Raw genomic sequence first — 7,155 nt, forward strand, 5'->3', positions numbered from 1 at the left:
ATAAATGCTCGTCCTGGACGTTGCATTTTCTTTGGGAAAGATCTGAGATGGTTGAGGGGTTATGATGAGGGGGATCTGTAATTCTCATGGTAGGGACTGAGATTATTGGATGGTGAAGCTGGCTGTAAGGGGCAGCTACAATCCTCCTGGTTATCGGAGAGGGTCCTACCCCCTCAGGACGGTCCGTTTGGTTGGCCGTGGATGAGGTGACCGTCCCAGACCGACGAGCAGAATCGAATGGGAGGAATATGGGAAGTGAGAGACACAGAGAACTTTTGTCCTGGACTGTTGTAAGGAACTAAGCAAGTTCCCCGGAGAAGGCTCCCCGCAAGGCAGGAGGTAAGGCCATTATTTGAGCAGCAACATCCCGTGGAAACAAAATGGTGGCCACAGGTATCAGTGTTCATGTTCTAATAGCCACCTTAAAGAAGGCAAAAAGAAGGTGGACTTCATTTTAACCATAGATTTTATTTATCTCCCAACATCCAAAATCCTATCGTTAAGCACGCGATTGATATAAAAAATACTAATATGTTTTGGATTCTTTTTTGGAACTGTTGGAAATCAGGTGTGTGTTTTCCACTTAGAGCTCTTACCGCCCACATGTCTAGTTGTCCTTGGTCGCATGCACCCTGGACGGTGAGGCGCTACAGACTTGCAAAGGGCTGAGGCAGTGACTCCTGGGACCCTGAGCTTGTCCTCTGGAAGCGGAGGGTATATTATCACTACTATCTGAAACCCGTTTTTTGTTTGTTTGTTTGTTTGTTGGGACCGTGACTGTAGTTATTCTCTATGTGGCTCCTTCCTTGGTGGTCTCTCCCCTTTCCTTGATAAATGCCAGGCACGTGTTATACTAAGTGGAATTCTGAAAACTCATGTGTTTGAGTCCCTGGTGGGAATACTTAGGATAACGTAAAGAGAAGTCAAGAGGAGTGGCTTTGGGCTGGGGACCACGGGTGAGGAGGGAATCCCAGAGAGAGACGTCCCGCTGTTCCTGTCCCCTCGGAGTTCTTCCAGCATTTTCTGTAGCTGTGGCCAGGGTGGCGACAGACCCAGTGCCTTTCTAGGGCTCAGCTAAGTGGGGTCCGGAAATATATGAAGGTGGAGGGAAGAGAGAATGAAATAAACAGCAACGGATAGAAGATACAGGTACGACAACGTCAAGCTGTGGTTGGTAACTCGAAGGCTGTGGCAGCCACAGGCTGGGACCGCCCTCCATGTGGCACCAATGAGACAGAGCGTGTCGGAAAAACTTTGGGAAGCAAAGAGAATAGATCGATAATGACAGTAGAAGATCCCCCTCCGGGGCCAGTGCAAGAAGGGGTAGCCCTGTGGCCGTTTATCTACCAGTCAGCCTGAGTGGACCCGGGGTGACCTGGAAATTCAAACACAGGATTATCGTTACCAGTAATGGTACCAATCAGTTAGTGTTGGGCAAAACTTTTGACGTTCTTCTGTAATCAAAAATAGCATCATAGGCAATTTGATGTATGAAAACAAAACAATGGGGGCGCCTGGGTGGCTCAGTCGGTTAAGCATCCGACTTCGGCTCAGGTCATGATCTCAGGGTCCATGAGTTTGAGCCCTGCGTGAAGTTCCGTGCTGACAGCTCAGAGCCCGGAGCCTGCTTCAGGTTCTGTGTCTCCCTCTCTCTCTTCCCCTGCCCCGCTCACTCTCGCGCTCTCTCTCATTGAAAACACTTAAAACATTGAGTTTAAGTTCCCATCCGAACTTTATTGCAGCCAGGTATTTGAAAACACCTTGGGAACCGTGTGAACGGTCATTTAAAGTGCTCCCTGGGAGCGGGCATTAGGATTAGAGGGCTTCTTAGCAAACCAGCAATTTGGAGCTAAGGCTGCTTGCTGAGAAATTCCACTCCAGCAAAGAGTCCCCCCACCCCACCCCCTTGGGCTGCTGTTAGGTAAGGCGTGCATTCCTAAGAAGCCTGGGGTGGGGGGCAGGGGGATGCAGGTTCTGATTCCCACCACTCCCATGATTCCCATGACACGCCCTGTCCTTTGCAAGAAGGTGCCCTGGCTGTGCCCAGTTCTCTCCCCTCCTGAGTTTACATTCCCGGGGAACAGCAGAGTCTTGGGGGGGGGGGTCACAATGGGGAGTTTGCAGGGATACCGTGATACTCCATTGGACTTTCCCTTTGAAATCCTTCTAAGGTCTGAGTCTGAAAATGAATCAGAGAGATCGCGTGGGGGGTGGAGGGACACAGAGAAGGCATTCGGAAACCCACACTTGTCTTCGCTGGCCTCCACCCTCTCCCCGGATGCCTGAGTGGCAGTTGGAGCCACTGTCTCTCCCCCCAGCCACCACCCTGCCCTTACTATCTCTCCACGGCTGCCCTGGATTCCTCTCCACTCAGCCTGACGCTGTGAGATTAACACAACAAACTGTGCCACTGCCCCTTCCTTAAAGTGCATTTCTGCATATTTCGGACATGTGTGCAGAGTTTAGTGGACTGTCCAGACTTCCACGCCTCTCTGTGCAGAATATTCTGCAGGCAGATCATGGAGACAGACGCTGAATGGGAAGGCAGGGGGTGCCTTTTTTTTTTTTTTTTTTACAACCCCCCTTCCCTTCTCCTTCTCACGTCACACGGATACCGTGCTCAGACCTCCTTCATTCCGCAGCCTTTCATGAGACCGACTTGGTTGGAGGTGCTGTGCCTGTGGGCTCGCTCTTCCTGGAGGGGAGCCAGCTCTTCAGCAAAATAAGGTCTCCCCGAGTTACAGGGTTCAAGGTGCATATTCGTGAAGGTAGAAATTAGGCCCCTGTGCTGCCCCGTTACAGATGCGCGCAGATGGCCGTGCGACATGCTTTTAACGTGTGACTCTAGGTTAGGAAAACAAATGATGGGAGCGGAGTGGAGGCCTTTAGCTAGAAGCTGAAAAACAGTTTGGGACTTTTATTTTTAGGAGGCTGGCAAGGCACTTAATATCAGACCCTGGAGACCGAAGCTGGAAATCGGAAAGGCAACTTGACCGATAACCTCGATGGCTTCGTCCAACAAAAAGGACAAGACTGCGGGAGGGGCAATGGACGTGATATTCTTTATGAGCATCTGGCCCTCCTGGAGCTGCTTGTCTGTTCAGCACTGCTTTTATTTTGCATCCCCCACGAACGGGGAGGGAGTGTGGCATTCGCTCCTCTCAGCGCCTTGGGCGGCTCTGAGGTCTGGCTCATTCCACGACCTGGGGCAGAGATCGATTTTTTTTTTTTTTTAATTTTTTAACGTTCCTTTATTTTTGAGAGACAGAGCATGAGCGGGGGAGGGGCAGAGAGAGAGGGAGACACAGAATCCACAGTAGGTTCCAGGCTCTGAGCTGTCAGCACAGAGCCTGACGCGGGGCTCGAACCCATGAACCGCGAGATCACGACCTGAGCCCAAGTCGGACGCTCAACCGACGGAGCCACCCAGGCGCCCCGGAGAGGTCTAGTTTTCATTCAGTTTCCCAAATAGTTCACTCATTTTTGGAGGAAAACCAACATCTCCTCTGTCAGTATGTCCATCCTTCCCTGCTCCACGCGTTTGGCAACGATTAGCGGTCTGTTTACTGAGTTTGCGACTCAAGGGGCAGGCAGGCTGGCATCCTCACGGGAGGGCTGGGCAGACCCAGAAGGGCCAGGGGCCTCGGGGCCCTGCGGCCTCCCCAGAGACAGAGCACCCTGAAATCCGGTGACACCTCCTGCCTGGAGTGACTTCTCAGGTCCGCAGAGAGCTCGCCAGCTGTCAGCCAGCTGGTCACCCAGGAGGAAGCCCCGGGAATGGAGAAGTGAGAAGTTTCGGCATCGTAACTAAGGGCACGGCTCCTCTGACCGTGGCCGGAAAACCACGAATGGAAAAAGAAAAACTGCCCCGAGAAACATTTGAGAACCTGCAGTGAGCGCACAGTGCTGGGGCTTGATTTCCTCCCCCAAATTATAACAAGCGACCCGTCGCTTTTCTTTGTCACTGCAGAGCCTCTCCCCTGCCCCTCGGAGGTTCCAGATCTGACAACGGGCCTGGTTGAGAAGGGCAAGGCTTCCAGGTCGTCTCAAGTTCAGTTTCCGGGAGCGTCTCGGTGAGTTTAGTGACTGCAGTTTAGCCGAGGACAGGAGTGGGACCCCTCCCCTGTGTCCCCGAGCCCGGTCGTGTTTCCAGGCCGGCCCCTCTGGTTCTGTGCGACCTTCCGAGTTCTGTGACGGCTCTGAGCTCTCTTTCCTCCGTCTGCAAAGTATAGCCAATGGTGGCACTCCTGTCCCAGGCCCTTGTGAAGAATGTATGACATTAGGTCCAAGAAGATCATTTGGTAAAGCCTTAAAGCATTGTTTCAATCTTTGGTTAACAAGCAACCAACAGAATCACTCACAGAGAGATGTCAGTGTCTAACCCCAAACTAACTTTCCCCCTCTCTTTTCTCACTTCTTCTTTTTCATAGAAGTGACACATTTTGTGATTAGATTAAGCCAGTAAACATCTAGGGAGTTCTACAAGGACACTGAGCTATACAGGTTTGGTTTGAAATGCTCCCAAGAACCTTACCATCTAGTGGGGACGAGACACATACACATATTAGAAGTTTTAAGTGGTACTCATGTCACATTACATAAAAATGTATAAAACATAAAGAATATTAAAGTCATATTAAAAACTCCCTAATGCACAATTAATTACTGTATTAGTTTGCTAGCTAGGGCTGTCATAGCCAAGTACGGCACAGGGTGGCTTTTGGGAACAGAAATTAATTTTCTCACGGGGCTAGAGGCTAGGAGTCCACGATCGAGGTCTTGGCAGTTTCTTCTGAGGCCTCTCTTCCCTGGCTTAGAGTTGGCCTTCTTCTCCCTGTGTCTTCACTGACTCTGTCATCTGTGCGTATCTGTGCCCTAATCTTTGCACAGAGGGACAATAGTCATTTTGGATTAGGGCCCACCCTAATGACCCCATTTTTACTTAATTACCTCTGAAAAGACCCTATGTCCAAATGCAGTCACGGTCTGAGGTGCTGAGGACTTGTAGGTCAATAGAAGACTTGTGGGGACATGGTTTGACTTTATAACAGTAACCAAGTAAACGGTGTAGACTAAGGATCCAGATGCTACCGGGGGAGTCTTGGTGAGTCACAAATGCACTTCCTACAGCGAGCTCAGACAGATCCAAACGTACAAATCCTTTTGTGCTTCTCTTGGTGATAGGCTGCCTGCAAATTAGTGCTACTTAAATGAGTTGCCATCTTCTAGTTAAATAAGTTCCGTAAAATTCCTAACATAGTTTTATCTCTATAGGATGTTGTCCCACATATTCAAATCAAGGGAGCAAGTTCAAACAGTCATTTGAATAAATGACTTTGCTTGTGAAAAGCAGTAACTAAGTTTATTGCAATTTAATTATTTTTCTCTCTCCCCTCACTCCCTCCCCTTATTCCTTCGGAATGGGGATGGTCCACAGGCACGAAGACTTGAGTATACGCAGGCCATAGTTATGACGGAGGCAGGTAGTCAATACCGACGTGGGGCAGGAGATATTTTGGGGAAACTCAGTGGTGCAGAGTCGCTATGTAGATGAGGTGACCCTGAAACTGGGGACCTGAACGTACCCGTATATCAGTAGATTCAGTTTCATCGGATTGTCACATGGCCGCACAGAACCTCTTGGTTGAATTTTACATAGTATTTCTACAATAGTTCTACATAGTTCCGAATTGCATTTTTCTACGTGTATGTACCACAATCTGTTTAAAAATTCAGTTCTTTTTTTTTTTTTTTAAATCTATGTCTACACTGTTTTCAACTCTTTACTCAAAAGAGGACTGCAGGGAACATCTACGTGATGAGTTTTATTTGCATTTAAATTCATACTCTTCTGTAGCCGGACTTTTTTTTAGGATAGCAAAGTGTTATGCTCTCGGGACCTCTGCTTCTGCTGGTTAGTCATCAGGGTTCTACTCAGTGACTGAGGTGGGGTGGCTATTACACCCTTTTCTACACACACACACACACACACACACACACACACACAAACACACACTCTTCACTGACTGGTTTCTTCTGTAGGGGGACCCACGGCAGAAGGAAGGAACGACCAAGTCAGAGGCAAATTCAACTCTGGAGTCTGGAGCACTTGAGTAAGCCCCGGGAGACTGGTAAAGGAAAACCTTTGAAACTCTAAGTAGCATTGAATCCAGTCAACAATAAGGGCAGTCTTGCTACAGAAATAAAAGAGAGAGTTAAGGGAATTATTTCAACAGCTGCTAAAATCTTGAATAATGTAGCCACATCCCCTAATTTCATTTTCTACAGTATCCATTTCAGCTTAAAGCCTAGTCTAGGACAATTGTTTGTTTGTTTTTTTCTTTTTGGATAGGTATGTCAGAGACAAGCATGGAATAGAGAGTGCATATTTGGCACCTGGTTTACAGAATAAAGATAAACACAATAAATTGTAGAACAAAGAATAAAGATAAATACAATGAATATAAATATAAAGAATAAATACAATAAAGATAAATACAATAAATTAAATACAATACTTTTCGACATGGTTTTCCCCTTTGTTTGAGTCAATTCCTAAATGTTAACAGATTAAACTCTGAAATTAATTTTTAGCTTCTAGCACTACTAGAAAATCAGAACTTGTCATGTGAAAAGGTAAGTATTTCTGGTTATTGATTCCTTTATTTTTTGTTAAGCTAAAATATAATGGGAACTTCCCAGCTAATAGTGGAGTTCTGTCCTTGGAGCACGAAAAGTTGTCATATGCAATGTGTAAACGAATGGGCCGTGTTCCAATAAAACTTTATTTATAGACAGTGAAATCTGAATTTCATTTCATTTTCACTTGCCATGAAATAAAATACTTTTCTCCCTAAAAAAAAAAAACTCTTTATGAATGTAAAAACCATCCTTCTCTGACAAGCCTTACAAAAAAGGTGGTGGGCCACATTCGGCCTGTGGACCACGGTTTGCCGAGCCCTGACCTAGAAGAACGGAGGAATTTCAAATATTCAACCACTGTCTTTTGATTAGTTACAGGAAGTTGAAGGAAGATTGGTGTGTGATAAGATAAGGTGTGCCAGCCAGGGAGTGAAGCTTTCTTGCTGTAAGTATTTCTAGAGACTGGCGACAGCCCTAGCAAGTTCAGAACTGTTGTGTCCCTCCCAGGTTGTA

At 47.3% G+C, this 7,155-nt stretch overlaps 1 long non-coding RNA gene across 1 annotated transcript; it reads left to right on the forward strand.

Moving 5' to 3' along the window:
* Positions 1-3,970: 3,970 nt before the first annotated feature.
* On the forward strand, positions 3,971-6,803 carry LOC123586242. Its single transcript, XR_006706701.1, has 2 exons — positions 3,971-4,073; positions 6,043-6,803. It is a non-coding gene; the product is annotated as an uncharacterized LOC123586242 (long non-coding RNA).
* The last annotated feature ends 352 nt before the right edge of the window (positions 6,804-7,155 follow it).

Source organism: Leopardus geoffroyi, chromosome C3 (assembly GCF_018350155.1).
Source record: "Leopardus geoffroyi isolate Oge1 chromosome C3, O.geoffroyi_Oge1_pat1.0, whole genome shotgun sequence".
NCBI lineage: Eukaryota > Metazoa > Chordata > Mammalia > Carnivora > Felidae > Leopardus > Leopardus geoffroyi.